The 22,125-nt window shown below is 31.2% G+C and overlaps 1 protein-coding gene across 2 annotated transcripts in view; it reads left to right on the top strand.

Annotated features, from left to right (window-relative positions):
* LOC121120035 (uncharacterized) overlaps positions 1-22,125 on the top strand; it is a 137,700-nt gene that overhangs the window by 92,612 nt on the left and 22,963 nt on the right. The window contains exons 12-13 of one of the 2 annotated variants that reach the window (XM_071889435.1): positions 3,161-3,252; positions 7,394-7,531. The gene's annotated coding sequence lies outside the window, so the exon portion shown is untranslated. Of the gene's footprint in view, positions 1-3,160; positions 4,061-5,140; positions 5,715-7,393; positions 7,532-22,125 lie in introns of those variants that run through there. The other variant, XM_071889436.1, reaches the window with a different exon arrangement.

The raw sequence follows: 22,125 nt of genomic DNA, 5'->3' as shown, positions 1-22,125 counted from the left end.
TTTACTTAAGTCATATTGAAATATAATATAATTAATTACGTTTCAATTTTTTTTACTAATATTCCTTTGAGTGTGTTGCAAACGGCACCCTTAAAGTAGATAAAATTCATATTCATAATAAAAGGATAATAAATTTACAGATTTTATTTGAAAAGCCATATTGGGAGAATATTAGTCTCTCAAATCAAATCAAATTTTCAAACTATAGCTAAAATTCTTATGGTTCTCAACTATCTAAGAAGTTTAAAAGTAAAGCCCATTAATGACTCAAATATATCCAAATATATATCAAGTAATAAAATAAATTTCGTATTATCTCATAAGTCTAACTCTCAACATAATTAAACAACAGATTATACCTATCACATGGTATCATCGCACTAACATGATAATTCAAACTCAATTTATTCTTTTTTCAGCTGACCATTGTTAATCTACTCTTGCTCATGAATTATATAGGGCATTGCAAAAAATATATCAGAACATTTATTTAAAATCAACATAAAATTTAAAAAGAATAAACTCATTTTCAGTAAATTACTAACTTTTTTAATATTCAAAAGTTGAATCAAAATTTGCTTAAGTACTAAGAAAAAAAATTAAATTCGAAAATTCTCAAAAACTAGATTCGATACAAAAAAACAATTGACAGATTTGTAGTTGGCGTGTCAAGTACTACTAAAATTGAATAGGAAGCTTGAAAGATGTTTTTTGGTGACTTGGGTTATTGGGAGATGTAGGAAAAAATCATTTTAATCAAAGTGTTTCTCACAAGTCAAGTTCTTGAATAATTTGATCGTGGTTACCATATGTTTCATATTGTAAGCAACACTTATTTCAAAACTTGATAAAAATTCCATGGATTAATTTTCTAAAATCCAATAATCCATAGCTATACACAAAAAATTAAATCTTTTTAAAAAAAATTCTAAAATCTATAGTTGATCACAAAAAATTAAATTTTGTGGAAAATAATTTAAAACCATAGCTCTTCACAGAAAATTTAAATTTTTCGAAAAAAAGTTCCAAAATCCACTGCTATTTACAAACAATTTCAAATATTAAACTTATAAGAAAAAAACAATCAAAATCCACAGCTATTCATTAAAAATTAATACCTTAGTAAAATAATTGCAAATATTAATTTTTTTGCTCTTCTGCATAATTTACCGGAATTACTTATTTTTAACGAAATAAATCTTTGAAAAAAACATTCTAGCCTTATTTTATCGTAAAATTTTTTCATCTTAACCAAGAAAAATTCTAGTGAAAAACAAAAATCCTTAATATGGGGGGGGGGCTACAGCCCACAGCCTTCGGACGCCCTTGGGCAGGAATTACGGCGATGTTCATCAATTCTACTCCGAGGTCAAAAAATGCCCTAGATTTACAATCCTAATTATTATAAATAAAATAAATGGATAGATACAATTAGGAGTTAATTTTTTGAAAAGGGATTAAATTAATACGTAGAATCATACACATTTTATAAACATATGTTTAATATAATATATGGACTATGCAAATTAATTGCACTAATTAAAAATGAACAGAGAAGAAATGACTCTTTTTTTTTCTCTGTTCTTGTATATATTACAATATATTTAATTAAATGCATATGATATCACAAGTATTGTTCTTGTTTTGTTTTAAAGGAGGGGTTTGGATAATTCTACAATACTTAATTATATTTGATATTAATAGATATTGCATTAATCCCTTTTACGTATTTCACATTATTATATAAAAAAGATTATCTTGGCTCTATTCAATAATACTATTATACACGAGTACATATTTTACAGTAGATATAAGCAGGAAGCAGGCGTGTAAGCGTTCCGTTCTAGTAACTTTCATGGCTAATAAGACTTTTCAAAATTATCACCCTTTGTGTCACTGCCACTAAATAAATATCCCAAGAGTTCGTCTTTGCTTTATCAGCCCTTTAAATCATATTGAAAAAATAAAACAATATATAAACTCTGATTTCTTGATTTTTTTGTAAATATTATTGGAACGGAACGCAAAATCTCATTTTTAGCGTTTGGGGTTAAAAAAAATCCGTTCATTGAACGCCATTCAATTTTTGGGGTTTGTTCACAAGCCTGGATATATGATACAGTTCTCAATATTGTTGTCAATATAAATGGGGTTCAGTGTTTTATGGATCCTAATTTAGGATCTAAATTTAGTTCAAAAGATATGAAAAATGGTATTGAATGACTTCATGAAAATTAAATTCGATAGACATGGGTAATTAAACTTTGGACTTGGGTAGAACCGAATTTAAGAACATAACTCACAAACTGTTCTGCTATTTACTAAACCTGATATTGGGGATTTCTTAGTGAGCTTGATTTCGAATTGTCTGTAAATTCTGTAAAAAATTGAATCTAAATTGATTCAGGTTAGATAATATAGGTAGAATACAGGACTATATGCAAATATTAAAGCTGACTTACACTACACTATAAAACGTTTTCACTTACGTAAGGAATGGCATCATAATTATTGGAAACGCCATTTTGGGGGCTCTAAGGGTGTATCTTTATTACAGAAAAAGAATACATTTCCAATAAATCTTTATAAAACTTCATCAAATGGTTTTAAAAATAAATAATACTTAACATCTCTGTGGAATACTACTTGATGCCAATGATAGACACTGATATTTAAATTAAATCAAAGTATTATGTATTAAAAAGACTGCTAGATTCTACTTGTCTTAAATTTGTTTTTGATCGATTAGGGACAAGAAATATAGAATCATTGGAAAAACATATCTTATTTCGTCCACTTTGATAGTTAATTTGTTTCTACTAAATAGAAATAGGATTGTATAACGATATGATAACATATCTTTAATACATTTTAGGGTATTATAAAGGAGATATTATAAAACTAGACAATGGTGTGACTTCTTTTTGATATACAGGAAGGTTTAAGTCCCTTTAATTGTTGGTACCAATTTTCAATATTTTCCTTGCTATTAATTTAAAAAGGCATTTTATTGTTATGACGAAAGGCAGACATCAATAATAGTGACGTCACGCTTTATTCCCACTCTTTCTTTGAATTGATTCTTATAAATACACATGCAAATCGATCAAAAAATAATGGACCATTATTTTAAACAAATTTTATTATTCTCTTTTTCCAGAAACCTCTTTATCTACACATCATCCTTCAATTTTAACGCAAAAAGCTACAATGACCTATGCTCTCCGCAAAAGCATATCATGGAGCCTCAAGGTAACTTTCATTATCATTGTTAATTTTTTCATTTATATTTATGAATGTACTCTTATTACCTAAATGGTCAATCAACATACGTAATCTAATTAGCATTTTCTAGGTACAATGTACATTTAGTAGATTGCTCTGTTCGTACCATTAAAAGAAGTGTTTGGAATATGTGTACAAAATTATTTTGTGTGGATATGGTATATGAGATTCAAAATACTTACTTCTATTAAAAGAACTATTGTAAGACAATATTGTTGATTTTATACAGGGTCATACATATTTTATGGCTTTATTAATAAGTCTTTTTAACGGCATACTTAAAAATATGTTATGCTACAAAATCGCTACCTGATAAATTTATATGAATAAGTCGAGTAACGTGGATGAGGGTATGAACTGTAAATTCTGTAGCGAGAAAATAGAAACGTCAGCACATACTTTCTAGGAGTGTAATAGGGTTAATCCTTTGGTAAGAATGTGTCAAGTAAAATTAAAAGAAAAACTACAAGTCTCGACGTCAGAAACTGATTGGGTAGTAGCGCCCGATCCGAATCTTCCCAGGGCTCAAGTTATAATATATTCTTGCAGATGTAACAAGAAACCCATACCAACAAATTTGGAAGGTGTAGTAAAGAAAGAACTCGATGTTTTAGCTAATTTTTCTGACAAGGGTTGTTAATTCGGACTTTTGGGTACTAGTATGGATGAAAAAACAAGAAAAAAACTGTGATTTTTATCATCGTTTTTCTTATTATTGTTTTTTCATTAACTCATATCAGTTATGTGTAAGGAGTGTGTTATATTCGATTGGAATGTTTGTTTACTTTTATTTGTCAGAATTGTAAATAAAGCCTATTGGGCTTTAAAAAGAAGAAAAAAAAATATGTTAAAGGACACATTCATATGTAGAATGGTCAGGGTGTGACGTTTTTTTTAAAGTTTATATTTAACGTTTGTTTGTGATATTTTTTAGACGCGGTTGGTACCATTGACTATAACACTGTACATATTATGAAGTTATGAATGTCATGAATAAAGATACTGATACAAGCACAACAAATCATTTATTTGATTGTACCTAGGTCAATGGCCAAATAGGAACAACGCCGACATTCTAAAGTACAGGATGCCCACAAATAAACAAAAAAAAAAATAATTCAGGGAATGATTTCCCATCCATAAATTTATTATTTATTAGACTTTTAAATGCAAAAATCGGTAAATTGAATACTATTTGAGGTATTTAAAGTATTATGAACAAGCCTGTATGGACAGGACCTCCCATGCCTCTCTGATGGCTGACTTGAGAGAGTTAATGTTGTTGTGGTGGATGCTGTTGTACTTGCTCTCCATGGTGCTCTACCAAGAATAGTCCAGAGGGTTAAGTTTGGAGATGATGGTGCCAGAAGTGAGCTCCATCCTGTGGTCATGAATAGACACCCTTGGGGTTAATTGGTCTCCAACCAGGGCAAGACATTGTATCTAAGCACATTGTAGTAGGCCTCTGTGTCGACAAACTATCCTTCATTGAAAAGGGGGGAGGAAGATCCTCTTTTCGTAACTGCTAATGAACCCAAAGACCATGATGGAGACAGGATGCTTTGTGTTGTTATCCGTCATCTTCTTTTTTTTTACGGTGTCCAGGGATACCCAACAATGGTTATAATCTCCTTTTCTCAAGGACGACAATTCAACGACAGGACAAGGAGAATGGGCTTAGGTCGTATGAATAGTTCCCAATGGCAATTTAGACAACAATTCTATTATAGAAACGGGGTACACGTTGGAAGGCACTCGTTAACTTTTTTAAAAAGATATGGGCCAACTGTCACGATCTTTTTCTTCAAAAAGATCTTTACAATCAATCAAACCTACAACAGGTGTAGATACCCAGATAAATACCTAGTATCTGCTCCAAGTGATGTTACTGGTATTTTTCGGACAAATCATCTAGTTCAATAATTGTATTGGAAATAAAGATGATTTGGCCTCCGTACTAAGATCAAATCAGCTATATGTATTTTGACGGGTTTTTTTTTTTTGCGTTTTCATTTAAATTTTTATCCCGACTGGAACATGTGGTATATTTAGAGTTGTTTAAAATATTATCAAAAACAGGTGCAATACTTTTTTTAGGGTGCTTTTATTTTCCAAAGCTGTTATGTTTATTCCTTCATTTTTGAAAAGAGAACATCTAAATATAACCACAATTGCGTGTATAAGTGTAAGCTCTTTTTGGACTCTAAACAGAATTGATGATCCACATTGGGGTACTTCCTGTCCATCTTCATATTTTCTGGAACACTTGGTACATTATTTGAAAGTTGGCATCCTAAAAAATTCAATGATACTAACAGTTTCTAAAGAATCCTGAATAAACTTTTAATTTCGACTTTGAAAAAAAACGACGATAAATATGCAGTTGAGCGAATGAGTCATTAATAAATCTCTCAACATCAAGAAAAAAAGTGCCTTTCCTTTGTTTAAATTTTTTTTTTAAATAGTTTATTTACATGAACAAAAAAATATATTTTGTTTTTTGTAAAATTAGTACTTTGATTATATTATCAGTTGATTAAAATATTTGTCTTTCTTTTTGTCTTTTTTCAAGAGGTTTTATTTATCCTATTGCAACTTTCTTTTGTTTGTTTTTTTGGCTTGGCAACCTTATCGCATAATATGTATATCAGTAAAAACAACGTTTTATTTTGTGGATTGAGATTTCTATCCATTTAAAATAAAATGAGCACTTATCTTAATCAGTTTTTTTTTTTTCTTCTTTCAATAGAACTAATGAAACATTAATACAAGTTATATATATTCTATGTACACTATCTGTTCGCCTTCTTGTTCTACCGACGAAGGGCAGTAGTGTAGTCAATGTTATAAGGATTATGATTAATAGAAAAGAAAGTTCCTTAATAAATTCATCGGTCGATTGTTTAATTTTAATTTTCTCTTTCATTTCTAAATACCTTGGGATATTAAGAAATTAAAATTATTTCTGAACTCTTCCGCTTCATATAAAACGAAAAAAAAACCTTTTTTAAAGGAGATCATAAGTAATGATGCTGTGTCGATCCTTTTTTCGAACTAAAAACTGCAGTTCTGTCTAGTTAAGTATCCTAGCCGCGCCCTTCACACATACACTACCACAATTTCACATTTCTTCTTCTTTTTTAGTTGGTTAAAGGTATTTACTAGCGCTGAAAAGCAATAAAAAAAAGTAGCCGTTCCTGCAGTTATAGTTAGGTGGCATGAAGCTTCTTTTTTTTTGTCTAATAACTTTAAATGTAATTACGGGCAGTAATGTACAAAAATATTTTGTAATTTTCTAACTCATAAGTTATTTCAAAAATGGTTTTAAATATAATAATTTTGTAATGTCTTAAATGCAATGCAGTTAATTGTATAATCAGTTTGTAAGATAAATCAATTGATTAAAATTATTTTCAGAAAATTATAATCCTTTCTAATTTTTACATTCATTGAATCATCAGTGATAATGGGTATTTTGTAGAGGACAATGCGAATTCAAGAGCACGGCTGGATAATGTTACTATTGCATTACAAATAATAATTAGTACCCTTGTTAAACTTAGCTGCCTCTTATATAATTCTGAAAAATATACAAAAATGCCAGAGTGCCTACAATTATTCGAATTGCCTGTAAGGCATCTTTATGTAAGGTCGACTGGGCGCTTTCTAGTTCTAGTATTTTCAATTACTATAAATATAGTGTCGAGCACTATTTTAAGATGTTTTTATTAAATAAGTGCCCTCGCAATACCTCTTGTTTAAATTTTACTCTTGAAAAATAAAATATTTACCTTTAGATAGGATCAATCTTTATTTCTGTTTTTTTTTTTGTTTTGTTTAACTTGCCCCTTGATGAACTATTACGCCCTTGCAGGGGGGATCCTTTGAAACCCGATGGTATAGAGTATTCCTTGATTAATATTTATTTTTAAATGAATTCTTTTCTTTGTGGCTTAATTTAATCAACTCGCCTTACAAAACATGAAAAATGAAAGAGAAAGCTCTCTAATGAAAGATTCCTCCTGTCATTTTCAGAATAACAAGAGCCTCACCATATATCCTATCGTTAATTAGGTATTCATAATGATGTTTCTTCTTTTTTTGAAAGGTATGATCTCAAGTGGAGCCGTTAAAAAAAGGAGAAAGAAGGAGGGTAAGGGTCTCAACTACCATCATGGATATTGCCAATGGTTTTTTGATGTTGGTTCCCAGATAGTTTTGAACATCAAAACGGATACTAAGCATTGTAAGTGTTTCATTTGCTTTATTTTTCTTTAAAATATGTGTAGTTCCACAATGTTCGAATTTATAAGTTCTACGTCCAGTTGAACTCGTGTTCGGACAATTTACCAATTTTCGACTTGAGTCGAGTTTGAGTTTTTTAGAATGTTTATATAATATGTAATTTAGAATACAACAACTCATCAAGATTGTTGTTGTTTTTTTTTTTGCTTTTTCTTCAAGTTCGTGTAGTACTTGAATCCTATACTACGAATTAGTGCTCAACGCTTTAGAAAATATTCATTGGTAAACGGCAAATTCCTATAGCTCTTATTATAAGTTTGTAATTTCGAGTATAATATTTATATCCAAAATCCATCGCTTTGTGGCATTTCTTTTTGAAATAGATAATTGACGTTTGATGAAAACAATTAATAAATTGTTCAAAAAATGACAGATATTTCATTCAAATATCAATATCTATATTTATATGTAAATGAATCTCCAGACAAATTTCTCCAAACTTTATTTTATCTACGAATAAATTATTACTGCTGTGGAAATCCTTTTTTTTTTTTTGCACCTGAAAAAAACGAAAGTGCAATTTTCACTGATTTCTTTTTTGCCCATAATTTTTTTGATTTAAAATTAGTTTAGAAAACATGTTTTTGAGACGCCAGGCACCTTTTCTTTTTATAGTTTAACACCTTGACTTTTCTTGATTTTTTGACTGACTGACTGTGCTCAAAAGATGCAGCCATGTAAAGTTTCAGCATCCTAGGTACAACGGTGTGATACCCTATAAAGGGCACAGACAAAAACTTTATTTGATATATACAGATAACTGGGAAATTAGACGCTAATTTGTTCTCCAAAGTGTGTGAAGAAGTGGAGTTCTGTATCAATTTTCCCTATAAGAAATAACTTAAAACAGATTAACTTGTTCTCAATCATCATGTTTTAACCTAAAGTTGCCCTTTAAATACAATGTTTATACAATGCCTTCATTAGAACCCACAAGAAAAGCGAAAATACAAACAGAAGCTTGGAGCACAATCTCACAATGGTGAAAATCTCATTAAATATTGACGCCAACTGGTGCCATGTGACCAAGGCACAAACTGTATATTTTTCCTTTAGAAAAGTTACGTTAGGATTCTGAAGTTTTGTTTGAGCTCAGGAGTACAGTTTTCTCGCAATTTAGCGTCGAACTCTGAAAATGTAATGAGGTGTTCAAATTTTGGGTGTTTTGTACAAGTTTTAACTTATTCACATATTTTATTTTTAGTCCACTGAATAAAACTATGTTCTTGTGTATTTCATAGATTTTTATTTTTTAGCTTTTGTCAACCTAAACAATGTTTTTTTTTATTGTCTAAAGCTGTTATCAGTATTATTTAACTCATGAGGAGATAACATATACAACTATAAAATATAAACACGAGTGAGTATGCTCATGAAGACGGAGAGTAAACTTGACGATATGTTGGGAGTTATGAGTGTAAGTCTTTGTTTGGAGAATTGAAGATTGACATCGCTATAACTCCTTCCAATGTCATTGCCAGATACAAAATAGGGTTTTTTGTATATTTAATTTATCTAATATAGAAATGTAATGCTAATCTAATGAAACGCATATATCAACTAAGCTATTCTCCAAAAATTTCTTTTAATAGGGCGTGAACAAACTAAACAAATATATTAACCGCAAGGTGGTGTGACAGTCATAAGTTTGTTGTTTATAAAAATTGTTACATGAAGAGAATTATTTTTACTGGGCATTCTTTGTGAGTAAAATACACCTATATTTTTTATTTGACAAGCAGAGGGTGCCCGATTTGCAAGGTTGAATAGGGGAGAATAGAAAAAAAGAATGAAGGTAGAAGAAAATATAAAAAAAAAAGAGGGATATAGAAAGAAATAGAGGGAGGGAGAATAGAATAGGGGAGAGACAGAGAGAAGGAGAAAGACATAGAAAGAGACAAGGGAAAGGATGTTTTATTACTTGCTAAATTTAAAAACAATCTGATCGACCATTTTGGATTCCAAGTATGATCACATAATAAATATACTTATAAATATATAAATTATCATTCAGGGAGTTTATTATTTTGCCGCAAGATGGTGCCACTCTCTGTTCCTTTATTTACAAGCTAAAATATGTAAGCAACACTCTCCCTCATTCTCTAGGTTACTGGTTTTATTTTCTGTATCTTTTTTTCCATACCGAAAATGCTTGTGATTTACTACTCTAGTAATGTACATATTATTTATTTAATATTTCTACTGGCTAAAATATTGTGAGCAAATTGTTATATATATATTTATTCATCAAAGAGGAACATTCTGCTCACTACTTACTTCCTTGCAACCATCTATTTCATAAAATCTCTAAAAAAATAACATAATTCATCTCTGCATTATTCCATTAGGGCTTTTGCTTTAATATAAGTAAAAATTAAATATTTATGTGACAGGAAGTAATAAATATAGGATATATAAATTCCCAACACCTGCATCTCTATATTTGTAATGTGATTATTCCACTTTGATATCTGATATTGGTTGTCCTTAAAAAAAAAGTATTACTCTTTGACCATACGTACATATATTTGACCAGGGATTTGGTGATCCATGATCCATATTTAAACGAGGCTATGACTAGTTGTAGTTACGTTTTGTTAAAAGGTATACATAATGTACAATTTGTGCACGGAAAATTGGCGGTCATTTAATAGTCTCTGGACCAGAATTTCTACAAATTATTCCCGTAAAAAAACCAAAAAAACAACAACAACAACGTATTATAACATCTACCGGGCCAACCATTATTACTTACCCCCTTTGACACACAAAGACAAAGTATTGAAGTCCATAGCAGGATCCTGGGTGAATTTGGAAACAAGTTAGTTAACTAATTAAACTCCAGACGGTGGCGGAAGCTGCTACAGACCCTCTGGATGTACTCGATACTCATGGAGGACCAGGCTTTATTGACAGAGATATTCAGGGTGAAGATGCTATATGGGCAACTCCTGCAGGCCTTGGGCTCCACGTGCGCCTAGATGAAATAGTCAAGGGAATTTAGTTCTGAGCTCTCCAGTGGACAGAAGTCCTTTTCCCAGAAGTGCATGTATGCCTAGAGCCACAATTGAGTTTTCTTTGCAGCGTGGGATTGTGCTTCACCTTGTTGGAATACACATGAATAATTGACCAAGATATATTGGATCCAAGTTGAGAACCTTGGTGCCCAGAATTTTGACATACTCATCAGCCTTCACTCTGTATCCTAGAGGGAAACACACGGGATTAATGGCCCTCCTGTTGGATGCAAACAGCCCTAACATCATCACTGAAGCAGGGAGTTTGGAGGTGGAGACATATCGGTGCTCCTTTGCTACATCCACAAATGTCACAATGAGTCCACAAGTTCCCTTGAGGTGGTTCAGGATATTTTTTGCACGCTCCACACGCACTCTTCTCTGCTGTTTTGTCAACATAGGCCGTAGAGACCTTTCTCCTGTCTTTTTAGAGACCTGGACACTGCTGATGGGGACTTGTTCATATTCCGACCCATGTCAGCAATTTGGCGTTTTCTTAAAAGCCGACTTCAGGCGGTTAGCAGACACGAAGTGTTTCCTGCCTGCTCCTGGAGAATGTCTGAGGTTATTTGCTCATTGGAACATTGTAAAATGTTGTTTTGCATTGTAAATTTTTAATAACCTGTCCTATTAATAGCCTGTTAGGTCAGTGTGACTGGAGTGAGCATCATATTGTTTTATCATTTAATAGTAAAAATACATTTTATTAAACAAGGAACAAATAAAAACATCATGAATCGTTTTCTCAAAAGGAAAATCCCACAAGATTTGAATATTCAATGTGAAATGAAGCCTCATCCTACTTCATTTGGCTCTTCTGGTCTTGTTCTCGTGTTGTTGTATCGCTTTGGGGGGGGGGGAGAGTTTGTATATCACTTTATACACTTGTGTTTTTAAAGGTTAAAATTATTATTTAAAGTTCGCATTATGCTCTATTAATTACTGTCACGTCTAAATAAATAGGGCATTAGCATTTTCATTGTTATACACAATAGTAAACTTTTGAAAGGTACCCTAACAGGGAGGGGGGACGAGAAACCCTTATTTTTTACGGTTCTATTTTAAGTGATTTTTTTTTTTTGCCTCAATCATTCAATGTAATCTGGAAAGATATTTCTCTGTAGACCAGAGTTTGAAACCCTATACCATAATGTATAGCAAAGGTTACACATATGAAATTTTACCTTCTTTTTTTTTTTTTTTTTGGGGCTGGGTCAAAAACAATTAAAGCCAAATTTAACTACGTGAGGACTCAAAATGGTGCCCCCTCTCACACGTCCGCCGTGTACTAAAAGTTCTGCGCAGATAACATGGCTCGATTCTGGTCCAAATAGATATGGCCCCTTCCTCACCATATTTGAACCCGATAGTATTTTGATATGGGCATTTTAAAGAGGGAAACCAAAACGACCTCACACCCAAATGTTGACTTACTGAAGTACTCCATAGTGGCTGCATGGGACAACTTGTTCAGAGGAGTTTGGCATCATCTCCTACATGGCCTTGAGGTGACGTGTAAAGGCTGTGATTGATAATGAAGGTGGTCAAAAGTGAAAAAAGTTTTGCAAAAATCTTGTTTACATGGTTTGTTAACATTATTTTTTTGCTTAATATTGAAAATATAAAGTTATAGACGTATTTAGGAATCCATCTTTTCAGTCCACGTTTTGCTGCTCTACCCTGTACATATATGACCTTGAAAGACCATTTCTAGTTCAGATGGAGTAATTGTAATACTATAATTTCTACTAATACTTAATCAGTGCAACTCCATCTGACTTATTAAAGAAAAACTTATTTAGCTAAATAAAATTGTTGGTATTAAAATATAATTAGGGCCTTGTCTGAAATTTGAAGAACCTAGTTTGAAAAATAAAATAACTAGGTATAATTATGTATTTTTTTGGGCAGTGATTCACTGCAAAACAAGAGAGGATCTTACGCATAATTGACTATTAATTTGGTCTGTCTCAAGCCTCAGTGTGTTTATAAGATCATTTTTTTGTACAAAACAAATTTTTATAGTATAACACAAGAATAATGCATATAGTCGTATAATAATTGAATTTATTGACAGAATTTCAGACACCTTGGCTCTTGGGGTAGAAAGAAAGTTAGCTTTGGTGAGCTTATTAGTCAAAATTATACAACAAACAAGCAAAATAGATTTTTAAATAATTTATATATAAGTATGGACTGCATATTCAATTCCTTTTAAACTTGATAGTTTTCTTCAATATGATTTAGGGGAAATTAATCGAGACAGAATACTAATATTTGTTATTTTATCTTGGTTGAAATACCTTTCCAAAAATGAAAAATAGGTATATGGAATATTTTATGATCATATGTAATTATAGTTTCATATAATAATACTTATAGAAAATGAGTGTTCGTAAAATTGTCAGTGTAAAATTGTTCTGGTAAAGAGTATAAAAAATTGTCGGTCATTTACTATTAAAATCAGATTAGATAATACTTCAATATATTTATATATAACATATTTTTATGGTTTTTGATTATTTATTGATTAGGTAATTAGTTATTGGTGATTCCACAAAGGTCTTAAAAATGTTATTTTTCGAGAATAAAACTGGTTCCAACTACTTGATTTGGACAAACCGCGCCAATTCTGGAATGATACCAGGCTTATTGGTACAAATTTTAACCCTTTTTTATTGTTTTTATACATGGAGTTATTTGGCACTCATTTAAAAAAATGAAGACATGTTGCTGCACTCTGTATAAGCATTGATAAATTAATATATTACATATTTTAGATCCTTTTGATAAATTCAGAGGGATCCAGGATTCTCACCAATAAGTGTATAACGTCTTCACATTTTTGTCACTAATTTATTAGAGGAAAAAAAATGTCAAGATCCAAACTTATCCATCATGTTGGAGTTGATATTTTTAAAATAAACAAGGAATATATACATGGGCGATAATAATAGAATACTCAATATCGTTCGAAAATATAAGGACTATCATTATAAGATTTCTATTCTAGAAATTTGTTTAAGATTCATTGATATATACTCGTATATATTTTTTTTTAAATTACTAATAATTAGAAAAATATATTTTTGTTAATTCAATATAAACATGTGAATAGAACCACTCATAATCTAACAAATTGCCCTTAGTCTGTAGATACTGCTCCTTATATTTATGAATTAATAAACAAAATTAGACAATTGCCTAGAAAGTTGAATGATTATAAATTCAAGTGTACTGTTTGTCACGTCATGCTTCCATTTTTATTGTTTTCATGCTCGTAACGTCATATACTCATTATTAAAGGTATTCAATAATAAGAAGTTATCTCAATGAAAAAAAATTTAGGGTATATTTTTTGTCAACTGAGGATGTTTCTACTTATGTTTTACTCATATTTTGAATTATTTCTTGCTAGGTTGTGTGTTTTTTTTTTGTCTGGTATTGAGTGATTTTTTCTAGACCGATCGAAATGCAGACTATGGACTGTAATTCAAACCTTTTTGCAAAATTCAGACCGTTTAGAAAAAAAATGACTAAGAACTATATCAAGTTCAATTATTTTGTAGCCTGAATTTTACAATGAACTTTGGTCACAACAAAGTTGTTCCGAGTGAGGTAAAATTATTCCGGGTCTAAAACACCCAACACTACGTAATACCAACTAATTTCGGGCCTTTTTTTGGTATTTATTTGATGGAAAGGTTGCGATATACAGTAAAGGTAAGGGCGTGGTATTTGCCTACTTTATTCCTCCGCTTATATATGGCGTATTCTTGTTTACTTATATAACTAAGTTGTACTCCTGGGTATTTAATATAGGATAAACTCTTGCTTTCTTAAATTTAAAGGACGTTCCATTAAGTGACTTTGGGAACTTCATAATGTGACCATGAGATGGAAGTTGAGTATACAGTGAGATAATACAATTTGACTGAATCGAGTGGAACATTTGTTTTTGTTTTTCCCAAAAAATGTTGCTTATTGTCGTTAAAAAGTCTTTAAAAAGTAGCACTATTTAAACTTAGGAGCCAACTAGCGAGTAAAAAATAGTTTATGTATGTCTGAGAAATAGTCACAAGGTGCATTGTTTACAGAGCTCTCTGACATGTATTATAATATATCAACACACTATAAAGAAAAAAAGGAGTTTAATATACAGGAAGCACTGTATAAAATGAATTAAATCTTGCAGGCATTTAGTTTAAGTCATACTAAAAGAGAAAAAAAGGGACGTATGAGATGAGGTTTAGCAACGAGCTAAAGTAGCTGTTATTTTTATTATTTACTCTTGAAAAAGAACGGTTTAGTATTGAGTGAGTAGCTACATGTGAGTGTGTTCATTAAGCAAATAGAGAATAACACTGAGGACCTGTTTGGGTCTTCTTTAGTGTTACAACAAAATTTGTGTGTTTATTGACGCATAATAAACCTGGATAATGCCAGGTACAACCGCTAAAAAGTTATAAATGTAGAATAAATGATCTATGACCTCACTTACATGAAATAGTGAATGTGAAAAATGACGTTATATATAAGCATGAATAAATTATTATCTTACATTTTTAGTAAATGCTGATAATTTTTTCTTCAGGGCAATTTCCCCAAAAACCTATACAAAATGTATGTTATACTCACGTAAGAGCTTATACATTTGACTCCATCTCAAAATTCATATACAACTTATACGTATATAATAATAAAAATGCCTCTAGCATTGAGTAATTGGATGAGTAGTAAAGTTATTCTGCATAAGTCTTTTTGAAAAGTAGATCATTAGATTAAGAAAAGGCAATTTAATGGGACATCTTGGAAAAGTATATATTATGATTATTTTACTATTTATTGGGATTTTACTCGTATTGTACCTACTTTCCAAATATATATATTCATAAAGAAAAGTTTGTCTGTTGACAATTACTTTTTAATCTCGAGTGTGTGTAGCTATTGCTAAACACGTCATGTCAAAAATGAAAAAAAAAGAGAAGTACATAGAGTTATATAAAATATACCTGCGGATATGTAAAAATGAATGAAATCCAGCAGAATTTTGCATCGAGCTCGTGTGTTTTATTAAAAATTAAAACAAAAGGAAGAATTTGTATAGAGTTGTCTATATTAATAAAGCATTTTTTTTTGTTTGTCTTGGGAGGACTAATTTTAATTTTTTTTGTCAGTTATACCAAGTGCGGCCGTTGTTAACAACAAATTTTGGGTGTATGAGTAGTTAGAACGTTGTTGGTTGTTTTGCCGGCTATTCAGAAGTTTAAAAAAATAGCATCAATCAACAAAGTATTTATTTCAAAATCATGGAAAAGGAAAATTGTCCTTGTTCTGATCTGCACCGGACTAGACAATATTGAGATTGCAAACTTCTTAAACATAGACAGATCCTTTGTTTGGAGAGTTAGGAAGGAACTGGAAGAGTCTGGAGGTGATTATGAATCAGCGCCAAAGGGTGCTGATCACAAGAAGAGGTCAGAATTATTTTTGTTCACTTTGTTGGGCCTCCAACCTTACAGGACATCAATCCCATGGATGTCCTTGTTCAGCCTACATAATTCTGGAATCTGCCAAAGGAGAATATCATCAAGACCCAAGGTCGAGTCGAGGCCATTTTTGACACCAAATATTCAATAATAAAAATTTAGTAGAAAATTCTTTTTTTTTTAAATCTTGTTTCTTATTAAATAGGGGTTACACCCTATACGTTGGATGATAAAGTATATTAAAAAAGGAAAAGACGGAATGAATGACGGAGACTAACCTTCCGGATTTATAGTGGAGTTATAATTGTAGGTCTTCTTTGTACTCAGAGTAGAATTGAGGATCGACATCCGAGTAATTCTTGCGAATAGCCTTGTTCGTTTCCTTCTCTCCCTGCTCGCTTTTCACAGCTGATTGTAGCCGATTTAATGAAACGTCATGAAAGCTAAGCTACTCTCATCCAATGCATTCTTCAAATTGTCAGGGTTACCATGTTGATTTTCAGTTTCTTTTTTTGTAACATCCCCAAAATACACATGATTTTTATCACTAAAGATCAGATATGGAGTCCTAAGATACCCTCAAAAACGATTATACAGAATACATAGACACCTTCACACAGAAAATTTTGCTTTGATAAGATAGATAATGACAAACTTCTCTCCTAAAAATAATCCTAATAAAATATAACTTACGTTTTACTTGACTAGCTCAATTAATAAATTTAAGTACTTATAACATTAGTGAAAATGATGGTGTTATTTTTCATGGACCAAATTGGATCGATTTTTAAGTCCCATTAAAAAAGTAAGACAGTCAGTGGTTGAGTGATTAATATTTAATAGGACACCAAAAGTTGGAGGGAGGTGGCAAGTTAGAATTTTGAAAAATCAAACAAGAATTAAAATTTATTGTTTTTTTTCTTGGCTAAAAAAAATCAGTTGTCAAATGGTTTCAAAAAATACATCGAAGGAAGATCTTAAGTTTATTTTCTAAAAAAATATTATATGTAAAATTCTTCTAGAGATATTTTTTTGGCATATAATGTAATGAAAACTGTACAATTGAAAGGTAAAAATGATAAATTATTTGTGAAATTACAACAAAGATGGCTGAGAGAATTTATGAAAAGTTTATTGAAGCTTAAAGCCTCATAGCTTAAGATCGGTTATAGCAAGGTTAATAGAAATACAAGGTTAGACCATCATGTAATCAGGCTTTATGGAATATTCAATTTGATGTATCGTACCAACTGCTGGGTAAGACAGATAGTTTTTAACAAAACACGGAACTAATTATAGTCCATGACGTCACTATTGCTAGAATTTTCAATTAGATGTGTTGTACTGAGTGCTGGGTAAGAGAGACAGATTTTGACAAAACACACAGCCACTCATACACTATGACCTCAATATTAAAAAGTGTGGTGGAAGTCAAACATCAGTTATACACGAGCTATGGTATAACCTTAAGCTGTTAGTAGTTTTGAAAAAAGCTAATGGAAGTTTAGTTAAAAAAAAATAATATAGGGTTTCGGTGTGAACAATGTATAGCTACGCCATGATATAAAATAGTAGACATGAAGTAATTCTAACTTACCATTTTGTTTAAAGAAATATTCTTCTGTACATTTGTGGTTTCCCATGCAAAAGTCGTGCCATTCCGACACTGGATAGAGCCAGGGTCTTTTTTAGCATGAGCAGAACATGGGGTATCTCAATGTATAAAATATACATCTTTTTTATATTTTTTAAGCAAGAAGCCCTAGTCAACAGGAGGCCTGAAACATATACCCCTATTAATCTTGGACATTGATACAGTGTTAATTTTTATTTATTTATAAAATTAGATTGAAAAAAATCATTTGATCCATTGATCATCTTCCAACTGGAATTGTGATTTCTTTAGGTGTTGATTAGCCAAAGAATTTTACCATGTGTTGCCTCTCATTTGTATTCAAGTTTTCCTTGAAACGAGGAAGGGACGAACCAGTCTGTGGGCGAGAGTTTATTTCCATACTTTTTCTGAGATGATATTATTATTAATTATTTTTAGAAAGGGACTCACTATTTGACGATAGTAGAGAACATAAAATGAGGTTTCTACCGAGGTCTTACAAAGGAAACAGATAATGTTTACTTTGTTGGATTTGTTCGTATATATGGAGGAGGTATGAAGTCTTTATCGGAACTATTTTTGTAACCAAGTTATGTAGGGGTTAGCAGGAATTATTTGAAGACACAATTCTTCTGAAATATCATCGAGCTTTTCCATTCGTATCTTCACTAACCTTGCAGGCACCGTCTTTATCTTTCTTGAATCTAAGAAAATTGACTATTCGAATTGTCATGAAAAATAGGAACAGGTGGGCCAAATCCTTTGTCAATCATGTCTCAAGCGGAAACTTATACTGCTACCTGGAGGATCCAATTATTGATTCCACCGTAACCCCACTTAAGTTTTCCAACAGAAGTGATAGTTCCTTCTTCATAAAGCTAGGTTCCTAATGGGGAATGCAGTGCTAATTTTTTTTTAAATGAGGAAGTTTATCTTAAGATAGATCATTTAGAATAATTTTTACAAATGCCTAGAAAAACTGTCAGAAATAGGACAAAAAGGAATTTTGACTTTTTTCTATGAACTCATTTATTCTTCTTTCAAGGAGTTGGCATTTTTAGTTATCGATGTATTATCATATCTTATTCCTTCTCTGGTTATTTGATAATAGATGAGGGATCTTTTTTATATAAAATATATAACTCTGTGCATCCATAATTAGGTAGAATGCAAACATTCATAAGTGTTACCCTTCTTAAAGCAACTTTCTCGGTCGTTTTACAACATTTATACTCGCGTTTTTAAGACACTAATTATTCATAAAATATATTTTTATTAAATACAACGGTAGATGCTAATGTGTTTATAGCGACAAGTTGGTTCAATGTGTGCAGAAAATGCGGATTAATAATTACAGTCAAATCCGTATGAAGCAGTCCAGCGAGATAAACTGAAATTGAAAAAGTGACCACTTAGAACAGATTACCTTTTATTTTGTATCATGGAGCAATTCAAAAGTTGAAAATAGTGGAAAAAATAGTAAAAAATAATTATATAAAAATCCTCGATTGTTGGTCAACATCGACAGTGCTGAAGTCCCATTTAAATGCTTCATTTTAGAGCAGAAGACCTAAGAAACAAATAATTTATAAATAATATCTTAGGTTGATAAACAATAAAGAATGATCTACATATAAAAAAAGATCTAATAACTTAATTACCCATCTTTATATATAGTTCCATGGAATAAATAACCATTATTATGTTCATTTTACTTTGTTAACAAGGATCAATGTTGAGTTGTATCTTAGCAACTAGAACTAGATTTGTGTTGACTTGAGTCAAGTCAATAAATTAGGAAAAGAAAAAAGATACTCCATTAAAGAGTTACTCATCCCCAGTGCCCATTTATTAATGAATATTCAATAAAATACTTTGAATGTTTAATTTTTGTATTACTGACCTACAAAACTAGCATTGCCTCGACTAAATCACGAAAAAAGTCATTTTTAAGGAATCAAGAAAAAACAACTCTTAACCAATTGATATATATAAATATTATGTATATTTGGTATGCAATATGTCCTTATTCACAAGCCATAAGAGATTCGATACGCCGGCCAGGTCAGGGATAGAGGTTTATTGATTAATTATCAACACAACTCAATAAAATATGAATTCGACTAGGGTTTTTTTTTACTTCAAAAATTGGCTCACCATTTAAGGGTAGTCAAATCGAATTGACAATTGCTCGATTCCACACAATACAAACTAGAAATAATGTATCTAAACAATTTCTTTTTTTTTTGTAACTAATTTTGATTACAAAATAATTAATAGATTTGGCAATGCTTTTGAAGGTTTACTTTTTGATCAAATGCACTCCGATGATTTTATCTATTATGTGTATAACATTCAGATATAATGTTGAAGATTATTTTGTGCTTTCTTTTAGACTGCCAATTTTTTTAAATGGTGACATCATTAACAAATAAAATACAATTTTAAAATTCCTTTTAATATACATATACATATTTTCTTCAAAATCTAATTTGTTTTTTTTATTTAGATATATAATGTTTTTGGCACGTGACAGATCTTTACGAATTTGAATGAGATATGATTATATCAGAAATAGAACTACATATAAGACAAGGTGCCTTAATAGTCATACTTAGTTCTTTCAGTGTGCTGAAAAATTCAATTATCGAGATCAGAAAAGTGGATAATTAAGAATGAGCGAACGCCCCTTTTTCAATTCTGTCCAGGGTATTTTTTTCAAATTCATATAATGTTCAATTTTATACAGGATTAATAGGCCATGATAGAAATCAACTTAGACGTAAGCTCATATCAGTTGTTTCCTTTATTGTACCAAGCAACTTTCCTTCAGAAACAAATAGAAAATAGGCACATAATCATTTGGTAGATAGCCAATTCTTCCCAAATTGGGATTTTTTATTCAATCTTTATTTTCAGGATTTGTTCACAGCTTAGACAAGTGACAATTAGAATTCGACAAATTAGGGCCCCTATACGGGGGTAAGAAGGAGAAACTCCAACATGCCATGCGCCCCAAATTTGGAAATCAAAATAAAGTCATTATAGGTAAATCATTAAACAAAATTTTATGTTTTATTCATTAAAAATAAATACAAGTAATACATATTTAAAACAGTGATTCCCATACCTTTTTTCACTGTGGTGTCTACGATGATAAAACTACGACAAAATTTCTTAACTCTATGCCAAATGGTTTTTGTTTAAAATATGCTTAACCCTTTTTTTTTTTTTTGGGGGGATGATATTTAACCTATCTCAAAGCCCTTGACAATACATCACGGAGAACAAGATCTATACAAAGTCTTCGTTGGGAACCACTGATTTAAAATATAAGGTGTAGAGAAGTGTGGTTATTCAATTGAAATGAAGTCACTTTCTGCTGTGATCTGGTAACTACTTTGAGGTCTTACTTCTCATTTCCCTCTGTCACCAATCATCAAGCAAGACGTTGATTTGACTTCTTTTTTTTTTTTTTTGTGTGTGTATGTGTTGTGCAAATAGTAGCCTGAACTATTATCCTAATGTGTTTCCTGTGAGTCTACAACAAAGACGAGGGCTGTGACTCATATGCAGAGTGCCAAAATGCCTAATCTTGCAGCATTCCACACTAATTGTGAACATATATGTATATTATTTATTTCATCTCTCAAGATGTTAATTGTTTTGCATCTCTCCACTTTGCCTCTTCATAATGAAAGAAAAAAGACCAAAATATGAATTGGTAGCTAGCCAATTACGTAATTCAACTCAAATAGTGGACTATTATTAACTTAACAATATGGAGATTCACTACTTAACAAGAATATATTCAAGTTCAGTTAAGTTATAATCTGAAAACTGATGGGGAACAAAAGTTTACAAATTGACAGCTGAAAAGAAGTAAATTTTCATTCTAATGGTATAACGTAGTACTCGCTGACGATAAATTGCCGCTAGCAGGTTTTTTTATTTATCACAACGTCGCGTGTCTGTCTCAGAATCGATTATCAAGTTTGTGTTCGATTGCCAAATAAAACTTTTGTGTTCGAACATTCAAAAATTCAAGATTTACATTCCACGAAGGGTGATGCCAGCAGTCCATGACCAAGGGGTAGAAGGAGATACTTCAATATATTTTCTACATAATATGGGTCTCGATAAAGGTATGAGGGGGTAGGCGTAAGGGAGTGATGTGGTCCTCAGCTCACCTGATCCCGCGTTCCACTATATTTTTTTTAAATCTACAACAAAAAACAATTATTTAATTACCCGTTTTCCCCTTACAAAATAGGAGATAAAGTTTAAAGATATTTTTATTAATTCGAAAAAAACAACAACTATTTACTAAGTTTTGTTTATAATATAGATTTTTTTTTTCTTTTATCAAACAATTTTTACTCAAAGCAACACACGAGTATATGGGGGGGGAGGA

The sequence above is a fragment of the Lepeophtheirus salmonis genome, chromosome 6 (genome assembly GCF_016086655.4).
Source record: "Lepeophtheirus salmonis chromosome 6, UVic_Lsal_1.4, whole genome shotgun sequence".
In the NCBI taxonomy this organism is placed as follows: Eukaryota; Metazoa; Arthropoda; class Copepoda; order Siphonostomatoida; family Caligidae; genus Lepeophtheirus; species Lepeophtheirus salmonis.
This window is presented reverse-complemented; position numbering and strand designations above follow the sequence as displayed.